Source organism: Oncorhynchus gorbuscha, linkage group LG12, assembly GCF_021184085.1.
Source record: "Oncorhynchus gorbuscha isolate QuinsamMale2020 ecotype Even-year linkage group LG12, OgorEven_v1.0, whole genome shotgun sequence".
In the NCBI taxonomy this organism is placed as follows: Eukaryota; Metazoa; Chordata; class Actinopteri; order Salmoniformes; family Salmonidae; genus Oncorhynchus; species Oncorhynchus gorbuscha.
Genome location: NC_060184.1, coordinates 14093028 through 14113542, shown reverse-complemented (window position 1 = coordinate 14113542; position 20515 = coordinate 14093028). Strand labels below are relative to the sequence as shown.

Sequence of the window (20515 nt, the reverse complement as noted above, 5' to 3'; positions counted from 1 at the left end):
AATTTGGATTTTCAATCTCTCTAAAATAATGTGGTGATCGAAGGTATCAAAAGCAGCACTAAGGTCTAAAAAAAACTTTCACTGTAATAGCAAAGGTGAAAATTTGGCAGTCGAAAACCTAATCAGTATATTTGACCTCTGAGCTTCCCTATCAAATCTAACAATTTCACAATGACAAAATGGTTTGATGAAGAATACAAAAACCTAAGAAAGAAATTGAGAAACCTTTCCAACCAAAAACATAGAGACCCAGAAAACCTGAGGCTATGCCTTCACTATGGTGAATCACAAATATACTACAGTAGGAACAACACATCAGAAATCAGCTCAATTGGAAAATTGGAAAACACTAAACAATCAACAACTCAGAGAATTATCCATCCAAAATGGAGCAGTATAGATAAACCACTTCTCCAATCTTTTTTGGCCCTATATCAAAGAACAAACAGCAAAAACATATACATGATCAAATGCAAATCTTTGTATCCGTATTCGTCATCTGAAGAAGAGGAATCATCGGACCAAAGCGCAGTGTGGTAAGTGTTCATGCTTTCTTTATTAAAACTGAACAGTATAACAAAATAACAAAGGGAATAACTGAAACAGTCCTGAAAGGTGCAAAACACTAAACAGAAATTAACTACCCACAAAAACCCTGTGGGAAAAGCTAGCTAAGTATGGTTCCCAATCAGAGACAACGATAGACAGCTGTCCCTGATTGAGAACCATACCCGGTCTAAACAAAGAAATGCAAAAACATAGAAAAAGGAACATAGAATGCCCACCCAAATCCCACCCTGGCCAAACCAAAATAGAGACATAAAAAGCTCTAAGGTCAGGGCGTGACAATCTTAGAATCTTAGAAACTATTAAAGACTACCAGAACACACTCGATTCTTGTATTACATGAACTACAGGACAAAATACAAACCCTCCAAACCAAGAAGGCCTGTAGTGTTGATAGTATCCTAAATGAAATTATAAAATATACAGACCACAAATTCCAATTGGCTATACTTAAACTCTTTAACATCATCCTTAGATCTGGCATCTTCCCCAATATTTGGAACCATGGACTGGTCACCTCAATCGACAAAAGTGGAGACAAATTTGACCCCAATAACTACCGTGGGATATGCATCAACAGCAACCTTGGGAAAATCCTCTGCATTATCATTTACAGCAGACTTGTACATTTCCTCAGTGAAAGCAATGTACTGAGCAAATGTAAAATTTGATTTTTACCAAATTACTGTAAGAAAGACCGCATATTCACCTTGCACACCCTAATTGACAAACAGAACAAAACAAAGGTAAAGTCTTCTCATGCTTTTTTGATTTAAAAAAAATATTTTGACTCAATTTGGCATGAGGGTCTGCTATACAACTTGATGGAAAATGTTGGGGGGGGGGAAACATACAAAATCTCTGTATGAATGCACCTGCACTGTGATAGTCTCAGAGGTCCGTTAAAAGCGCAGAGAGCATCATGAAGAACAAGGAACACACCAGGCAGGTCCGAGATACTGTTGTGAAGAAGTTTAAAGCCGGATTTGGATACAAAAAGATTTCCCAAGCTTTAAACATCCCAAAGAGCACTGTGCAAGCGATAACATTGAAATGGAAGGAGTATCAGACCACTGCAAATCTACCAAGGCCTGGCCGTCCCTCTAAACTTTCAGCTCATACAAGGAGAAGACTGATCAGAGATGCAACCAAGAGGCCCATGATCACTCTGGATGAACTGCAGAGATCTACAGCTGAGGTGGGAGACTCTGTCCATAGGACAACAATCAGTCGTATATTGCACAAATCTGGCCTTTATGGAAGAGTGGCAAGAAGAAAGCCATTTCTTAAAGATATCCATAAAAAGTGTTGTTTAAAGTTTGCCACAAGCCACCTGGGAGATACACCAAACATGTGGAAGAAGGTGCTCTGGTCAGATGAAACCAAAATGGAACTTTTTGGCAACAATGCAAAACATTATGTTTGGCGTAAAAGCAACACAGCTCATCACTCTGAACACACCATCCCCACTGTCAAACATGGTGGTGGCAGCATCATGGTTTGGGCCTGCTTTTCTTCAGCAGGGACAGGGAAGATGGTTAAAATTGATGGGAAGATGGATGGAGCCAAATACAGGACCATTCTGGAAGAAAACCTGATGGAGTCTGCAAAAGACCTGAGACTGGGACGGAGATTTGTCTTCCAACAAGACAATGATCCAAAACATAAAGCAAAATCTACAATGGAATGGTTCAAAAATAAACATATCCAGGTATTAGAATGGCCAAGTCAAAGTCCAGACCTGAATCCAATCGAGAATCTCTGGAAAGAACTGAAAACTGCTGTTCACAAATGCTCTCCATCCAACCTCTCTGAGCTCGAGCTGTTTTGCAAGGAGGAATGGGAAAAAATTTCAGTGTCTCGATGTGCAAAACTGATAGAGACATACCCCAAGCGACTTACAGCTGTAATCGCAGCAAAAGGTGGCGCTACAAAGTCTTAACTTAAGGGGGCTGAATAATTTTGCACGCCCAATTTTTCAGTTTTTGATTTGTTAAAAAAGTTCGAAATATCCAATAAATGTCTTTCCACTTCATTATTGTGTCCCACTTGTTGTTGATTCTTCACAAAAAAATACAGTTTTATATCTTTATGTTTGAAGCCTGAAATGTGGCAAAAGGTCGCAAAGTTCACGGGGGCCGAATACTTTTGCAAGGCACTGTATGTAATGTTATATATTATATGTTATAGTATATGTAATGTTATATATTGTATGCTATGTTATATGTTCTAGTATATGTTATGTTATATATTGTATGTTATGTTATATGTTATATTATATGGTATGTGTTGTTATATGTTATATTATATGGTATGTGTTGTTATATATTATATATTATAGTATATGTTATATTATATATTGGATGTTATGTTATATGTTACATATTATAGTGTATGTTATGTTATATGTTATGTTATATATCATAGAATATGTTATGTTATATATTATATGTTATGTTATATATTATATGTTATGTTATATGTTACATATTATAGTATATGTTATGTTAAATATTATATGTTATGTTATATGCTATATATTATAGTACATGTAATGTTATATATTATATGTTATGTTATATATTATAGTGTATGTTATGTGTTATTATATATTATAGTATATGTTATGTTATATATTGTGTGTTATGTTATATGTTATATTATATGGTATGTGTTGTTATATATTATATATTATAGTATATGTTATGTTATATATTGTATGTTATGTTATATGTTACATATTATAGTGTATGTTATGTTATATGTTATGCTATATATTATAGTATTTGTTATGTTATGTATTATATGTTATGTTATATGTTATGTTATATATTATTTGTTATAGTATATGTAATGTTATATATTATATGTTATGTTATATGTTATGTTATGTTATATGTTATATATTATAGTATATGTTATATATTATATTATAGTATATGTTATGTTATATATTATATGTTATGTTAAATATTATATGTTATGTTATATGTTATATGTTGTTATATATTATATTATATGTTATATGTTGTATGGTGATTTTTTGACCCACCTCTACGCAGACGACACCATTCTGTATACTTCTGGCCCTTCTTTGGACACTGTGGTAAAATAAAATGCAAATTAATTACTTAAAAAGCATATAATGTGATTTTCTGGTTGTTTGTTTTAGATTCCGTCTCTCACAGTTGAAGTGTACCTATGATAAAAATTACAGACCTCGCACACGTTCAAACCTGCAAAATCGGCAGTGTATCAAATACTTGTTCTCCCCACTGTATATATTATAGTATATGTTATATGTTATGTTATATGTTGTTATATGTTATAGTGTATGTTATCTTATATGTTATATCATGTTATATGTTATGTCTCTCAGCCCCCCCATCCCGCTGCACTCGCTTGGCTGGGGTTTGGCTCCACTCACTCAGACCCGCTGGTGATACACGATCAGCCTGAGGTTTGGGAAACGGGCTTATCTGATGCCTTACTAAAGGCCCCACTTTCTCCCCGTCTCAATAACAGAGCACATCTGGTGCCTCTGCAGGGAGCGCAGGCAGTGAAGGAGCGCTGTCTCTTTGGGATCCCTCTGGAAGGGATCAGATCATTTCACTATTCTCTCAGAAATCCACTTACCCGAAAGCGAGGAGACTAGGGACGGTATTTATAGGCCAAAATGTACAATCCCACATCTGGATCCAATCATAAGAATGGCATTTTGATATACCCCTGGCAGTTTTGAAAATGATTAAAAACCTTGGTGCAGTACAAACAGAAGGTTTCGCCAATTTGTTTGTAAAGGGCTGGTGTAAGATATATTTTATTTTGCGATACTTTGACTTGCCAGCAGAGGGCGACAGTAGCCTGTTTTCGGTTGAGGCAGTGGTGGCTCACCTGTTGGATGCTTTTGCATATGGAATTAGGCCACCTCAGGCGATGATACTCATTTTGTATTTGGCCCATTAGATTTCTATACAGATAGGTCTTGGACAGAAAATCTAGAGATTCCTGTATTGGTCATAGGAACCTATCCTTAGACCATAGCCTACAATGGTAAATATATATATATAATAAGAAACTTTCCAAAGACCGAAGACGCAAGTAAAATGACGACGAAGAGGTTCATTGCGAACTGTTGGCAGAAGATACCGGCCAAGCAACTCGTTGCAAATGATTTATTTGGACGTTGAAACCTAATAATTCCTGGATTGAGGTTGCCCCTGTAGCAGACCTTTTCATTCGATGGGAGCCGTTCCAAAGCCATATTTTGTTTTATTCCACAAAAAGCTTCCGAATGTAGCTCTGAATGTAGCTTTCCCACTGATGACACACCCTTATAAAATATACAAAATACATATGGCTTTTAACGACCAATATGTTGAAAATAAAATAAATATGTTTAGCGCAAGATTTTTTTTCAAGGGGGTTATTGGTTGTTTTGTTTCCTGGTTGTTTACTGTGGGTATGTGACAATTCTCACGTCACACGTCTGTCATGATGCTGGTATAAAGAAGGTCGGTCCAACTATTTCAGTGATCACATTTTCAGAGGGACTGTGGCTGCTGGTTGCGTCTGTGCTTGAAGTTCTAGCCAAATCATCATAAGGATGTCAAAAATGATGGTTGTTCATCTCGGAGTGATTGTGTTCGCTATATGTTTATCGACACAGGTATGCCAAATACATTTATTATTAATATGAAGTATTTTTTAAATTTTAAAAATCATGTTTTTTTGTAAAGCAATTCGCATTTTATTTGCGTGAGGTGTTGTTGTTGTAGGGTATTTCTTCGATAGTCTATAATGAATTGTTCGTGATATGGTTTTAACGTTATAGGGCTATGGCAGAGAGGATTTCAAGTAGCCCACTGAGCACAGACGTCAGTTCGTCCAGTTTTGATTTACATTTGGTTGATTTGTCAACTAACCTGAATTCAACAAAACATTTCGCCATGTCATCATGTCATTGGATTTAGGTTAAAAGTTGTGTAAAAAAAAAAAAAAGCCAAATAACCTTATGTTGATGACTTTTTAAAAATCCAATCCGTTTTCTATGTTGATTCATGTCATCACATTGCTTTTCTTTATTACGTGGAAACGTTGAGTCCAACAGTGTTTGCCCAGTGGGTAGTAATCAGGTAAAATCATGCAATTATATGATCTGATCCAAGTCATAAGCCTCACATTGGTGCCAATCACTTACTTTGAACGTGTGCGCACATTTTGGGACCGTTCCTCAACATCTATCTATCCATCTTGTCTTGTCGGCAATTATCCTAATAGTTGTGATGCACGTTTCTTTAATTTATTAAAAACATCTCGGTAAATGAATGATTTAAAGCCAAATACACCCGAGTCTACCAAAGTGATAAAGTTAATTTCAGTGCTGCGCGACAAACGATACCTGAAACGAATAGCGAAGACCGTCCACTTGCGCGTGCCTGTTTGGACTAGCATTCTATGTGGTGTTACATGTACAGGCCAACGTGATAACTGGGTGTGACCCGAACAGAGACACGAACAGGTTACATCTTTAGGGGGGGGACAGTTTCCTCCTGCTCATGTTTTCTTTCCAGTGTAGCGGATGTATAAATGAAAAGTGCATTGTGTTTAATTTGCACGATTTGCTATTTTGCAGCATAAACTAGGTAGGCTACCAGTTGGAAGAACATTCAGTGGAAATTTGCTTGGTTCAGTTAGGTTACTGATTTGGTCTAATCTAGGATTTGGCATGACAAATTGGACGACCCTACATGGTGTTCAGTAAATTGGTGGCCATTTTAATTGTAAAACATCCCTCCATTCTAAATCTCAATCCATTGATTGTTTTTCAGGTTGGGCCTAGAATACCCATATGCCATGATAGCTGGTTTTTAACCTCCTGAAGTATTTGTTTGCTAGTTCTTCACAGCCTTCATTTTCTACCCTAAAATGTAAAGTCCTCTAGATATGACATCATATTGATGGGCGGCAGTGTAGCCTAGTGGTTGGAGTGTTGGATTAGTAACTGGAAGGTTGCAAGTTCAAATCCCTGAGCTGACAAGATACAAATCTGTCATTCTGCCCCTGAACAGGCAGTTAGTTAACCCACTGTTCCTAGGCTGTCATTGAAAATAAGAATTTGTTCTTAACTGACTTGCCTAGTTAAATAAAGGTAAAAAAAATATCATTTTAAAAAGTCACTCTGGATAGGAGCTCTGCTAAATGACTAAAATGTCAATGTGTGCTTTGGCTAGAATGTTTTTGTTCAAAAATTAAGAACTCAGTTTCTCAATTCAGTGGAATTAAATTTGAGATGTTGCTAAACCAAGCCTCTTCCTGTTTGCCTGCAGGTGGTCTCCCTGAACACCACATCGGTCAACTCGCCCGGCGTAGGTTCCAGCGTAGGTTCCAACTCCACCATGGTCACGGACACGTACAGCAGCTCGGCCAACACCACCTCCCCTACCGGAGTGGGCATGTCACTGCAGTCCAGCCACTTCTCCCTCCTGCTCCCCATCGTCATGGTTACCTGGCTCCTGCACTGCTTTTGTTGAACCCATAACCCTTGATCCACCCTCCTGTTACCACCTCAACCACCACCACTCCCCTCAACCGCACTGAACCAAGACCACAATCCTAACATCCAGCAGCCAAAATGGACTCCACATCACCCACACCCACTCGTTCGCCCCCACAGAAAAAAGAAAATCCTAGTGCTGACTTTTTTTTCTGGGGGGGGGGGGGGGGGGGGGGGGGGGGGGGGGGGCGACGTTAGTTGGAGAGTAAGCGGCCACCATCAACCCCTCGCACCCCTCCCCTATTTCAAAACCCCATACGGAGCCTCAACATGGCTTCTTGCTCTGCCAACCCTCAAGACCTGCATTTCCATAGTAACACAACCAACATCCTGGTTATCAGTCTGGGGTATTCTGGGGTATGTAGGCCTACAGGGAAGTGGTTGTCATGTCAGGTCTCTTGAAAAAAATGTGGACCACTTGTGTGTACAGAAGTTCTTATTGTAGTTTTAATTTCACCTGGGAAATAATTCTAAATTTGTTTTGTATGTGCCCTGCCCAAAGTGAAGGTTGCACATAGATTATTAAAGACAAACTCAAGCCTCTTTTAATTAAACTATTTTAAATGGTCACGATTTGGCACTTTTTGAGTTTTTTTGTTATTGGAAATGTACCAGAAGATGTGTTGTATGTAGAGATAATAAGATTGATACTGGGCTTGTGTCGGTATACCTTGTGATTTATGAAAAGTTTCTGGTCTTTTACAAGGAGGGTATAACTGGCATCTCTCCCTTTCGATGCCTGGTTGGTCCCAACAAAATGACTGTACTGTAACCATGTGGGAAGGGTTGATGTTAAATTTATATTCCCCCTTATAGTTTATATTTTGTATAAATGGCAATGTTACAATGTTAGTTTTTGTTAAATCTTCTGAAATAATGGGAAGGAATGACAATGTACAATAAATTATACTTAAAAATATGTATTTTGTATGTTTTCTCCTTACTGTTTTAAAGGTGTTTCATTGGTTGATACAATACTGTCACTGGATGCATTTTTTGTTTTGTTTTAAATGAACTTTTACTTAACCTTCATTTAACTAGGCAAGTCAGTTAAGAAAAATCTTATTTACAATGACAGCCTACCGGGGAACAGTGGGTTCTCTTGTTCAGTGGCAGAGCGACAGATTTGTACCTTGTCAGTTCGGGAATTCGAACCTGCAACCTTTCAGTTACTGGCCTAACGCTGTAACTAGACTACCTGCCGCCCCAATGAGTTTGTAGGTTTAAGATTCACTATTTAGGTTTCTCTTTTGGTGGCTTAACTACTTTCACTACCTTTGAAATGACAAACTACCAAATGTTGTTTTAAGAATCTAGCTTGGTTGTTTATTGATTCAGCCTTCTGAAACCGTCCTTCTTGGTCAATGTCACCTGTACTTTGATCTCTCATCTCCTGGAAATCCACATCGATCTCAGTCCATAACATCATCCTAATGTAGTTTGCTATAGGAGTGCAGCAGACAGATGAATTGGTATTGAGCTGCCATAGAGTCTAGACGTACAGCAGCTGCTGAGCTTGCTGCATGGGCCCGAGCTGGACTCAGCATTTCATGACGCCCCCTAGATCTCCTCTGGCTCTAGTCCACACACACACACACACACACACACACACACACACACACACACACACACACACACACACACACACACACACACACACACACACACACACACACACACACACACACACACACACACACACACACACACACACACACACCAAAGCTGTGACCTTCATGTTCTACAGATGTGAGGTTTAAACTCAGGTCCTAAACTTTTTCGCCTTTGAAAAAAAATGCCGCATTTTTCAGTTTTTAATGCTAAGCACTGATTTATGTTTTTTCTTCTTCACTTGCCAAGAGTTGGAGAGGAGGATCCCCTAAAGGTGAATGATTTCATATTTCATTAGGTAACTAGACCTGTCTCTCTGCTCTGAAGTCTACCCAACACTGTCTAGTCTTTGATTTCATGCTAGAAAGGATGCCACTTCATGGTTAGATGTCAGACGAACATCCAACGTCCATTTGTATGAGTTGTCAACAAATATGAATTCTACTTGAAATGAACCAACCCTTAAAGCCCTATTGCTTATTTTTGCTTGAAATCTATAGGTTAAAATTACACCCAATAAATGCTGCAAATTCAATCAACCATTTATGTTGTTGCAACGTGATTCAAACATTGATAAAGTTTCATTAACTGACACACCAAGTTAAAGACAAGAAAAACTCCAAATGAGTACGTTTTTTATTTATTTAAATTATGTTTTGGTTTGATCTTCTTGTCCAGCCTCATAACTCTGGTCTTGTCCAGCATCATCACCCTGGTCTTTTCCATTGATTTGCTATGTTAATTTAAAAAACTTTGCCAAACAAATATTTTTTATCTCACTTGGGTTTTTCAGAGGCGTCATGCAAAATGAAAGGATCCAACAGCCTCAGATGAACACAGTGTTTGTTTGTCATACAGACAGCCCTTGTCGGAGTCTCACCACACTAAAGAGGAAATGTGATCATAATCTTCTGAAATTCCGTTTCCATGGTTTGAACATGATGACATCTTCACATTGTACTTTCTTAGGACCTTTCTTCTCATCTTTTTAACTGCAGAACGTAGAAAGGCTTTGTTTAAACGTGTAGACGCTGACATGGTGCTGGAATGGAGATAATATGAGGTTCAATTTCCCCTTTAACAAATTCCCTCTTTAAAAAGATAAGGAAGCATTAAAATCCACAACATTCAATCCATTTCAACAATTCAACAGGAAACACAAATTGCACACAAATGTTGAAACCTACAGTACATTAGTTCCGACCACTATGTGTTGTAAATGTGCATCCTGTTGTGCATGCAGTGGAATGACATCAGCTGTGAAATGGACTCATACAGTGAGTAAGCAGGAAGCACGGTGGGCGATGCTGTGAAACTGATTAATACAGTGAGTAAGCAGGAAGCACGGTGGGCGATGCTGTGAAACTGATTAATACAGTGAGTAAGCAGGAAGCACGGTGGGCGATGCTGTGAAACTGATTAATACAGTGAGTAAGCAGGAAGCACGGTGGACGATGCTGTGAAACTGATTAATACAGTGAGTAAGCAGGAAGCACGGTGGGCGATGCTGTGAAACTGATTAATACAGTGAGTAAGCAGGAAGCACGGTGGGCGATGCTGTGAAACTGATTAATACAATGAGTAAGCAGGAAGCACGGTGGGCGATGCTGTGAAACTGATTAATACAGTGAGTAAGCAGGAAGCACGGTGGGCGATGCTGTGAAACTGATTAATACAGTGAGTAAGCAGGAAGCACGGTGGGCGATGCTGTGAAACTGATTAATACAGTGAGTAAGCAGGAAGCACGGTGGGCGATGCTGTGAAACTGATTAATACAGTGAGTAAGCAGGAAGCACGGTGGGCGATGCTGTGAAACTGATTAATACAATGAGTAAGCAGGAAGCACGGTGGGCGATGCTGTGAAACTGATTAATACAGTGAGTAAGCAGGAAGCACGGTGGGCGATGCTGTGAAACTGATTAATACAGTGAGTAAGCAGGAAGCACGGTGGGCGATGCTGTGAAACTGATTAATACAGTGAGTAAGCAGGAAGCACGGTGGGCGATGCTGTGAAACTGATTAATACAGTGAGTAAGCAGGAAGCACGGTGGGCGATGCTGTGAAACTGATTAATACAGGGAGTAAGCAGGAAGCACGGTGGGCGATGCTGTGAAACTGATTAATACAGTGAGTAAGCAGGAAGCACGGTGGATGATGCTGTGAAACTGATTAATACAGTGAGTAAGCAGGAAGCACGGTGGATGATGCTGTGAAACTGATTAATACAGTGAGTAAGCAGGAAGCACGGTGGATGATGCTGTGAAACTGATTAATACAGTGAGTAAGCAGGAAGCACGGTGGGCGATTGTTCCTACTTATCCCAAAACCCTCTCCCTTCCTGTCCCTCTCATCCCTACCTCTTCACTTATTTCCCCCTCTCCCTCCATCTAGCCCTCAGATTGGCTTTAAGTTCAATCTTCCTTTCTTTCAAACATAACAAACTTTTCCATTATCCCAGCCACCACTCTGGTGTGAGTTTCCTGAAAAACTAGTCGCTAACGAGCAGAGCCACACCACTCGCAGAAAAGCAAATAGTTTAATTTGGTTAATTTTGTTCCATCACACAAAGAGGATTGACATCTGTCATGTTTTGTCATATATTGTCTTGTCCTTGTGCTTTCCCTTCTGTTCGTTTCCCCCTGCTGGTCTTATTAGGTTCGTTCCCTTTTTCTATCCCTCTCTCTCCCCCTCCCTCTCTCTCTTCTCTCTATCGTTCCGTTCCTGCTCCCAGCTGTTCCTCATTCTCCTAACTTACTCATTTACTCTTTTCACACCTGTCCCCTATTTTGCCCTCTGATTAGAGCCCTATTTCTCCCCTTGTTTTCCGCTTCTGTCCTTGTCGGATCCTTGTATGATGTTCGCTGTGCTGTGTCCTTGTCTCGCCCTGTCGTGTTTTGTCTCCTTCAGATGCTGCGTGTGAGCAGGTGTCTTAGTCTGCTATGGTCGGTGCCTTCCCGAAGCAACCTGCAGTCAATGGTCGAGTCTCCAGTCTGTCCTCGTTACTACGAGTGGATTTAAGTTTTTTCCTGTTTTGTTTTCTTCTTGATTTTTCCAGGATTATTACTTTTGTCATATACTGGAATAAAGACTCTGTTTTCGTTAAGTCGCTTTTGGGTCCTCATTCACCAGCATAACAGAAGGATCCGACCAGGAATGGACCCAGCGACTACGGATTCTCGTAACACTGCCGTCGAGATCCAGGGAGCTATGCTCGGCAGACACGAGCAGGAATTGTCTGCTGCTCGTCATGCCGTTGAGACCCTGGCCGCTCAGGTTTCTGACCTCTCAGGACAGTTTCAGAGTCTTCGTCTCGTGCCACCAGCTACTTCCTGGTCTTCCGAGTCTCCGGAACCTAGGGTTAATAACCCACCATGTTATTCTGGGCAGCCCACTGAGTGCCGTTCCTTTCTCACCCAGTGTGATATTGTGTTCTCTCTCCAACCCAACACATACTCAAGAGAGAGAGCTCGGATTGCTTACGTCATTTCACTCCTTACTGGTCGGGCTCGAGAGTGGGGCACAGCTATCTGGGAGGCAAGGGCTGAGTGTTCTAACAATTATCTGAACTTTAAGGAGGAGATGATACGGGTTTTTGATCGTTCAGTTTTTGGTAGGGAGGCTTCTAGGGCCTTGGCTTCCCTATGTCAAGGTGATCGATCCATAACGGATTACTCTATAGAGTTTCGCACTCTTGCTGCCTCTAGTGACTGGAACGAGCCGGCGCTGCTCGCTCGTTTTCTGGAGGGACTCCACGCTGAGGTTAAGGATGAGATTCTCTCCCGGGAGGTTCCTTCCAGTGTGGACTCTTTGATTGCACTCGCCATCCGCATAGAACGACGGGTAGATCTTCGTCACCGAGCTCGTGGAAGAGAGCTCGCGTTAACGGTGTTCCCCCTCTCCGCATCGCAACCATCTCCTCCCTCCGGCTCAGAGACTGAGCCCATGCAGCTGGGAGGTATTCGCATCTCGACTAAGGAGAGGGAACGGACGATCACCAACCGCCTTTGCCTCTATTGCGGTTCTGCTGGACATTTTGTCAATTCATGTCCAGTAAAAGCCAGAGCTCATCAGTAAGCGGAGGGCTACTGGTGAGCGCTACTACTCAGGTCTCTCCATCAAGATCCTGTACTACCATGTCGGTCCATCTACGCTGGACCGGTTCGGCTGCTTCATGCAGTGCCTTGATAGACTCTGGGGCTGAGGGTTGTTTTATGGACGAAGCATGGGCTCGGAAACATGACATTCCTCTCAGACAGTTAGGGAAGCCCACGCCCATGTTCGCCTTAGATGGTAGTCTTCTCCCCAGTATCAGATATGAGACACTACCTTTAACCCTCACAGTATCTGGTAACCACAGTGAGACCATTTCCTTTTGATTTTTCGTTCACCTTTTACACCTGTTGTTTTGGGTCATCCCTGGCTAGTATGTCATAATCCTTCTATTAATTGGTCTAGTAATTCTATCCTATCCTGGAACGTTTCTTGTCATGTGAAGTGTTTAATGTCTGCTATCCCTCCTGTTTCTTCTGTCCCCTCTTCTCAGGAGGAACCTGGTGATTTGACAGGAGTGCCGGAGGAATATCATGATCTGCGCACGGTCTTCAGTCGGTCCAGAGCCAACTCCCTTCCTCCTCACCGGTCGTATGATTGTAGTATTGATCTCCTTCTGGGGACCACTCCCCCTCGGGGTAGACTATACTCTCTGTCGGCTCCCGAACGTAAGGCTCTCGAGGATTATTTGTCTGTTTCTCTTGACGCCGGCACCGTAGTGCCTTCTTCCTCTCCTGCCGGAGCGGGTTTTTTTTTTTGTTAAGAAGAAGGACGGTACTCTGCGCCCCTGCGTGGATTATCGAGGGCTGAATGACATAACGGTTAAGAATCGTTATCCGCTTCCCCTTATGTCGTCAGCCTTCGAGATTCTGCAGGGAGCCAGGTTCTTTACTAAGTTGGACCTTCGTAATGCTTACCATCTCGTGCGCATCAGAGAGGGGGACGAGTGGAAAACGGCGTTTAACACTCCGTTAGGGCATTTTGAGTACCGGGTTCTGCCGTTTGGTCTCGCTAATGCTCCAGCTGTTTTTCAGGCATTAGTTAATGATGTACTGAGAGACATGCTGAACATCTTTGTTTTTGTCTACCTTGACGATATCCTGATTTTTTTCACCGTCACTCGAGATTCATGTTCAGCACGTTCGACGTGTACTCCAACGCCTTTTAGAGAATTGTCTCTACGTGAAGGCTGAGAAGTGCGCCTTTCATGTCTCATCTGTCACATTTCTCGGTTCTGTTATTTCCGCTGAAGGCATTCAGATGGATCCCGCTAAGGTCCAGGCTGTCAGTGATTGGCCCGTTCCAAGGTCACGTGTTGAGTTGCAGCGCTTTCTAGGTTTTGCTAATTTCTATCGGCGTTTCATTCGTAATTTCGGTCAAGTTGCTGCCCCTCTCACAGCTCTTACTTCTGTCAAGACGTGCTTTAAGTGGTCCGGTTCCGCCCAGGGAGCTTTTGATCTCCTCAAGAAGCGTTTTACGTCCGCTCCTATCCTCGTTACTCCCGACGTCACTAAACAATTCATTGTCGAGGTTGACGCTTCAGAGGTGGGCGTGGGAGCCATTCTATCCCAGCGCTTCCAGTCTGACGATAAGGTCCATCCTTGCGCTTATTTTTCTCATCGCCTGTCGCCATCGGAACGCAACTATGATGTGGGTAACCGCGAACTGCTCGCCATCCGCTTAGCCCTAGGCGAATGGCGACAGTGGTTGGAGGGGGCGACCGTTCCTTTTGTCGTTTGGACTGACCATAAGAACCTTGAGTACATCCGTTCTGCCAAACGACTTAATGCACGTCAAGCTCGTTGGGCGTTGTTTTTCGCTCGTTTCGAGTTTGTGATTTCTTATCGCCCGGGTAATAAGAACACCAAGCCTGATGCCTTATCCCGTCTCTTTAGTTCTTCTGTGGCTTCTACCGATCCCGAGGGGATTCTTCCTTATGGGCCTGTTGTCGGGTTGACTGTCTGGGGAATTGAGAGACAGGTTAAGCAAGCACTCACTCACACTGCGTCGCCGCGCGCTTGTCCTAGTAACCTTCTTTTCGTTCCTGTTTCTACTCGTCTGGCTGTTCTTCAGTGGGCTCACTCTGCCAAGTTAGCTGGCCATCCCGGCGTTCGAGGTACACTTGCTTCTATTCGCCAGCGGTTTTGGTGGCCTACTCAGGAGCGTGACATGCGCCGTTTCGTGGCTGCTTGTTCGGACTGCGCGCAGACTAAGTCAGGTAACTCTCCTCCTGCCGGTCGACTCAGACCGCTTCCCATTCCTTCTCGACCATGGTCTCACATCGCCTTAGACTTCATTACCGGTCTGCCTTCGTCTGCGGGGAAGACTGTGATGCTTACGGTTGTCGATAGGTTCTCTAAGGCGGCACATTTCATTCCCCTCGCTAAGCTTCCTTCCGCTAAGGAGACGGCACAAATCATCATTGAGAATGTGTTCAGAATTCATGGCCTCCCGTTAGACGCCGTTTCAGACAGAGGTCCGCAATTCACGTCACAGTTTTGGAGGGAGTTCTGTCGTTTGATTGGTGCTTCCATCAGTCTCTCTTCCGGTTTTCATCCCCAGTCTAACGGTCAAGCAGAAAGGGCCAATCAGACGATTGGTCGCATATTACGCAGCCTTTCTTTTAGAAACCCTGCGTCTTGGGCAGAACAGCTCCCCTGGGCAGAATACGCTCACAACTCGCTTCCTTCGTCTGCTACCGGGCTATCTCCGTTTCAGAGTAGTCTGGGTTACCAGCCTCCTCTGTTCTCGTCCCAGCTCGCCGAGTCCAGCGTTCCCTCCGCTCAGGCGTTTGTCCAACGTTGTGAGCGCACCTGGAGGAGGGTGAGGTCTGCACTTTGCCGTTACAGGGCGCAGACTGTGAGAGCCGCCAATAAACGTAGGATTAAGAGTCCTAGGTATTGTCGCGGCCAGAGAGTGTGGCTTTCCACTCGTAACCTTCCCCTTACGACAGCTTCTCGTAAGTTGACTCCGCGGTTCATTGGTCCGTTCCGTGTCTCCCAGGTCGTCAATCCTGTCGCTGTGCGACTGCTTCTTCCGCGACATCTTCGTCGCGTCCATCCTGTCTTCCATGTCTCCTGTGTCAAGCCCTTTCTTTGCGTCCCCGTTCGTCTTCCCTCCCCCCCCCCCGTCCTTGTCGAGGGCGCACCTATTTACAAGGTACGTAGGATCATGGACATGCGTTCTCGGGGACGTGGTCACCAGTACTTAGTGGATTGGGAGGGTTACGGTCCTGAGGAGAGGAGTTGGGTTCCGTCTCGGGACGTGCTGGATCGTTCGCTGATTGATGATTTCCTCCGTTGCCGCCAGGATTCCTCCTCGAGTGCGCCAGGAGGCGCTCGGTGAGTGGGGGGGTACTGTCATGTTTTGTCATATATTGTCTTGTCCTTGTGCTTTCCCTTCTGTTCGTTTCCCCCTGCTGGTCTTATTAGGTTCGTTCCCTTTTTCTATCCCTCTCTCTCCCCCTCCCTCTCTCTCTTCTCTCTATCGTTCCGTTCCTGCTCCCAGCTGTTCCTCATTCTCCTAACTCACTCATTTACTCTTTTCACACCTGTCCCCTATTTTGCCCTCTGATTAGAGCCCTATTTCTCCCCTTGTTTTCCGCTTCTGTCCTTGTCGGATCCTTGTATGATGTTCGCTGTGCTGTGTCCTTGTCTCGCCCTGTCGTGTTTTGTCTCCTTCAGATGCTGCGTGTGAGCAGGTGTCTTAGTCTGCTACGGTCGGTGCCTTCCCGAAGCAACCTGCAGTCAATGGTCGAGTCTCCAGTCTGTCCTCGTTACTACGAGTGGATTTAAGTTTTTTCCTGTTTTGTTTTCTTCTTGATTTTTCCAGGATTATTACTTTTGTCATATACTGGAATAAAGACTCTGTTTTCGTTAAGTCGCTTTTGGGTCCTCATTCACCAGCATAACAACATCAAATATAGATGTTTATAATTGTTGGTAACAAATGTGAAATTGCTAGACGTCAAACCTTTTAGTAAAATTATACAAATGTATTTTTCACGTCAATCAATTTTATACTCTCCCGTGGCGGTTTTGTTGAGAAAAATAACATACAACGTCAGAAAGGAGGCTTTCGGGACACTACCACCTAACATATAAACCTTTCCCTAACTGTATCACTCCAGGGGGATGTTTCCCTGACTCTAACCCTGACTGTATCACTCCAGGGGATGTTTCCCTGACTCTAACTGTATCACTCCAGGGGGATGTTTCCCTGACTCTAACCCTGACTGTATCACTCCAGGGGATGTTTCCCTAACTCTAACTGTATCACTCCAGGGGGATGTTTCCCTGACTCTAACCCTGACTGTATCACTCCAGGGGGATGTTTCCCTAACTCTAACTCTAACTGTATCACTCCAGGGGGATGTTTCCCTAACTCTAACCCTGACTGTATCACTCCAGGGGGATGTTTCCCTGACTCTAACCCTGACTGTATCACTCCAGGGGGATGTTTCCCTGACTCTAACCCTGACTGTATCACTCCAGGGGGATGTTTCCCTAACTCTAACTGTATCACTCCAGGGGGATGTTTCCCTGACTCTAACCCTGACTGTATCACTCCAGGGGGATGTCTCCCTAACTCTAACTGTATCACTCCAGGGGGATGTTTCCCTAACTCTAACTGTATCACTCCAGGGGGATGTTTCCCTAACTCTAGCTGTATCACTCCAGGGGGATGTCTCCCTGACTCTAACTGTATCACTACAGGGGGATGTTTCCCTGACTCTAACTCTAACTGTATCACTCCAGGGTGTTTCTTCTAACCCTAACTGTATCACTCCAGGGGGATGTTTCTTCTAACCCTAACTGTATCACTCCAGGGGGATGTTTCTTCTAACCCTAACTGTATCACTCCAGGGGGATGTTTCTTCTAACCCTAACTGTATCACTCCAGGGGGATGTTTCTTCTAACCCTAACTGTATCACTCCAGGGGATGTTTCTTCTAACCCTAACTGTCCAGGGGGATCTAACTGTATCACCAGGGGATGTTTCTTCTAATCCCAGGGGGATGTTTAACTGTATCACTCCAGGGGGATGTTTAACTGTATCTCCAACCCTAACTGTATCACTACAGGGGGATGTTTCCCCAACTCTAACTGTATCACTGGGGATGTTTCTTCTAACCCTAACTGTATCACTCCAGGGGGATGTTTCCTCTAACCCTAACCCTTATTGTATCGCTAGGTACAGATCTAATGGTGAAAACACCCCATCAAACACAACCCCATTGCCTCCATGTTGGTATTTGTTGAGCAAGGTGGGCACGGGCTAGCCCACATCAAACCCACCCCAAGCCAAGAGGCGTGGTTTGGGGCGTGGTTGCACACAGAACGTTTTTGTGCAACCATTACTGAGTGTGTTGCTCCAGTTTAAATGTTCTGTTGTGTGATTCCCATTTCCCCTGTTGTGTGATTCCCATTTTCCCCTGTTGTGTGATTCCCATTTTCCCCTGTTGTGTGATTCCCATTTTCCCCTGTTGTGTGATTCCCATTTTCCCCTGTTGTGTGATTCCCATTTTCCCCTGTTGTGTGATTCCCATTTTCCCCTGTTGTGTGATTCCATTTTTAAAAATCTAGTACACTGCCAATAAGTGGATGTGGCAATATGGGCATGTTTTCTGGGAAAAGAGGGGCCTATTTCAGGCAAAGTGAGGGCTGCCTTCACCAGATATGGGCTGTCCACACTGGGCCACACTGGGCAAATGCCTTGGGGGCATTGTTGGCAGCCTACATGGGCCCAATATATCATGCCAATGTGGACATGTATGATGGGACATTGCATCGATTGACAGTCTGCTGTTCATTCACTTGCTGATGGCTCGGTATGTTTTAAGGAACACCTGCCAGTGGGTGTCAGACAGCTGTCATTTTCGACCATTTCTACAGATCTAGGATCTTAATTTGATCAGTCTTTTGTTGCTGAGAATTTTCCTTGTACTGTCTTTTAGTTTTAAAAGTGCATCTAAAGTTTGTCATTTCCATTTCAGACTTGATTTGCCCAAATAAAAAAATATATCAACTCCTACAATCATTATAATCCACATAATTATTCCCATTTCCTGTTGCTGCAGGATTATTTTCCTGCTGTAGCAAACTGGCTAAAATTATGATCTTACTTTTCTGTACATGTAGAATCGGTTTAAACTTGGTTTGCAAATTATGGCCGACACTACTGGTCTGTCTGTGCCTTAAGATAAGCTTCCCCTCCCCTTCCCCAATCCTAACCTTAAGAATTAGTAGGGAAAATGCAACAATTATCCAAAATCAGCCTTTCGGGGCAACTTCACCCTACATATACAGTATATGCTGCATCCCTCTGACCCCTCTCTCCATACTGCCCCACCCTCAATTATACAATCCCCACAGAGAGCAATTTTGAAGACTTTAACAGCGCAGTCCAGTTTCAGTTCAATCATCCCAGAATCAATATACAGTAAGCACTAAAACAACTACCACTCACCCATAAAACCAAACACTTGTATATGACCCCTGTTTTCTGTCTAGCTGTCTATCAGTTTAGTTTAGTGTAGTGTAGTAGTGTGGTATAGTGTAGTGTAGTAGTGTAGTAGTGTAGTGTGGTGTAGTGTAGTAGTATAGTGTGGTATAGTGTAGTCTGGTAGTATAGTGTAATGTAGTGTGGTATAGTTTAGTGTAGCCGTGTAGTGTAGTGGTGTCATGTGGTATAGTGTAGTGCAGTCGTGTAGTGTAGTATAATTTAGAGTAGTGTGGTATAGTTTAGTGTAGTAGTGTAGTGTGGTAGAGTAGTGTAGTGTAGTTCAGTGTAGTTCAGGGTAGTAGTGTAGTGTAGGATTGTAGTGTAGTGTAGTCTAGTGTATTGCAGTAGTTTAGTGTTGTGTAGTGTAGGGTGATGTAGTGTAGTGTAGAAGTGTAGTGTTGTATAGTGTAGTAGTTGAGTGCTGTGTAGTGTAGGGTGATGTAATGTTGTGTAGTGTAGTATAGTGTAGTGCGATGTTGTTTAGTGTAGTCGTAGTATATTAATGTAGTACACTAACTAGCGTAGTCGTAGTTTAGTGTAGTAGTGTAGTAGTGCAGTGTAGTAGTATAGTGTAGTAGTGTAGTGTAGAGTAGCATAGTGTAGTGGAGTCGTGTAGTGTATTATAGTGTGGTGTAGTATTGTATTATAGTGTTGTAGTGTAGAAGTGTAGTATCGTGTAGTAGTGTAGCATAGTGTGGTAGTGTAGTGTAGTATGGTGTAGTGTAGTTGTGTAGTGTGGTATAGTGTAGTGTAGTAGTGTGGTATAGTGTAGTATAGTGTAGTGTAATATAGTGTTGTAGTGTAGCATTATGTAGTAGTGTGGTAGTATAGTAGTGTAATATAGTGTGGTGTGGCAGTATAGCGTAGTGTAATATAGTGTAGTGTAGTATAATGTAGTGTGGTATAGTGTAGTAGTGTAGCATTATGTAGTAGTATAGTGTAGTATAGTGTAGTAGTGTAGTAGTGTAGTGTAATGTAGTGTGGTGTAATAGTGTGGTATAGTGTAGTAGCACAGTGTAGTAGTGTAGTGTAGTATAGTGTGGTAGTGTAGCATAGTGTAGTGTGGTAGTTGAGTGGGGTAGATAAGAGCGTCTGCTAAATGACTTAAATGTAAATGTAAATGTAAATGTATAGTGCAGTGTAGTAGTATAGTGTGGTATTGTGTAGTAAAGCATATTATTGTGTAGTGGTGTAGTGTAGTAGTGTAGTATAGTATTGGGTGGTGTA

General features: G+C 42.7%; 1 long non-coding RNA gene across 1 annotated transcript; it reads left to right on the top strand.

The window, feature by feature from the left end:
• Positions 1-5082: 5082 nt before the first annotated feature.
• On the top strand, positions 5083-8042 carry LOC123991564. Its single transcript, XR_006830818.1, has 2 exons — positions 5083-5236; positions 6897-8042. It is a non-coding gene; the product is annotated as an uncharacterized LOC123991564 (long non-coding RNA).
• The last annotated feature ends 12473 nt before the right edge of the window (positions 8043-20515 follow it).